Genomic DNA, 1,542 nt, shown 5'->3' on the forward strand with positions numbered 1-1,542 from the left:
CATTCTGTGCGGGTCACATGCTGCACTACAAGGCGAAGAGAACCAGCAGCCAAGACAGAGAGAGAGAGAGAGAGAGAGAGAGAGAGAGAGAGAGAGAGAGGGAGGGAGAGAGAGGGAGAGAGAGGGAGGGAGAGGGAGAGAGAGAGGGAGGGAGAGAGATAGAGGGGGGGGAGAGAGAGAGAGAGGGAGAGTGGAGACTTGGAGGAGTCACTGCCGTGTGACTATAGAGCGTCTTGGCCCCTTCGTCTGCAGATTCAGTGGAAAGTGCGCAACGACTGAAAACAGTGACGGATGACAGCGAGAGAACAGGTGGCTTGTTCTGCGCATTGCCCCGATTTAAGGTCTGGCGTTGGGTGGGCTTGTCTCTGGATTTCTTACTGGGCCTCTTTTTCAAGGATTAGATTTTGACTTTATATATGGAGGACAAGTTGTAAAAGCAATATGTATTGAGCTTCACCTTGAACACAGTTATAGGCTTAGAAATAATTTCTATAATATATTTTATATAATATTTTTTACATTTTATATGATGTATTCATTAACAAGATAATAAAGTTGCACCATAAGAAAACAACTGACAACAATCTTCAGTGTATACTTTTCTTCACAGTCCTCTATAACGAGGTGACTTACCAACAAGAGAAAGTACATGCAAAAGCATGCCAGAAAATTATTTTCTGCAGAAAAATCAATTGGTCTAATAACCGGTATCTGTCCAAAGATGTTCTTTTCAGCAATTAACACAGGCATACAATTTTTCACCTAAAGTTCTCTGCAAGTCTTTGAAAGGTCAAAGCATTACCAAGCAACACAGTGACAGTGTGAAACGAGCTAGATAACCCAATCCAGTATTATATGTCAAATTGTACAGAGATTAAAAAAACAGTATCCCCCTTCAGCAAGTTTGGAGTCAATATAAGTCAGCAAGTGAAAAGACTGCAGGAAAAGACTGGCTGAGAGAGTGTAAGTGCTCAACCTGTGTGAGCGTGTGTGTGTGTGTGTGTGAGAGAGAGAGAGTGATCCCTACCTGTCAAGACGATGTCGTCTCTCCTGGCTGTGTGTCACCTCACACACACACACGCAGCGCTTGAGGACCCTCTCAAACTCCGCCCACGATCTTCAAGATTAACCTTTGCCACGCTGGCCAATTGGCTCATCCCGAAGTGTCAACTCTAGCAGGGTGCGTGGGGATGACGCCCATCCGGGTAGCTGGAGGTGTCTTTGAGACCCACCCACCCACCACCCCAACCCATCACACCTACATAGTATCACCACCCCTTCCCAAGGTGCATGGTACTGCCTATCCGGGTCACTGGAAGTGTCTTTGAGGCCCCTATTGCTTTACCAACCCTTCCCATGGTAGGCTACATGATGACCCGAGAAGTGTCCTTGATCCCCCATCCCCCCCCCTCCTTACCACCCAAACCCTACTTTATGCCACTCCTCCCAGAGTGCCTGATGACGCCGATCCGGGTGGGTGGAGGTGTCCTTGAACCCGGTCACAAACCCTGCGCTACCTCACACAGCTCCCCTCCTTCCTCT

The 1,542-nt window shown here is 47.7% G+C and overlaps 1 protein-coding gene across 1 annotated transcript in view; it reads right to left on the reverse strand.

Annotated features, from left to right (window-relative positions):
- Positions 1–1,135, reverse strand: part of ckmt2a (creatine kinase, mitochondrial 2a (sarcomeric)) — a 14,534-nt gene extending 13,399 nt beyond the window's left edge. Inside the window, exon 1 of the mRNA XM_063211633.1 lies at positions 1,028–1,135. The gene's annotated coding sequence lies outside the window, so the exon portion shown is untranslated. The remainder of the gene's footprint in view (positions 1–1,027) is intronic.
- Between the last annotated feature and the right edge of the window lie 407 nt (positions 1,136–1,542).

The sequence above is a fragment of the Engraulis encrasicolus genome, chromosome 12, assembly GCF_034702125.1.
Source record: "Engraulis encrasicolus isolate BLACKSEA-1 chromosome 12, IST_EnEncr_1.0, whole genome shotgun sequence".
Lineage (NCBI taxonomy): Eukaryota > Metazoa > Chordata > Actinopteri > Clupeiformes > Engraulidae > Engraulis > Engraulis encrasicolus.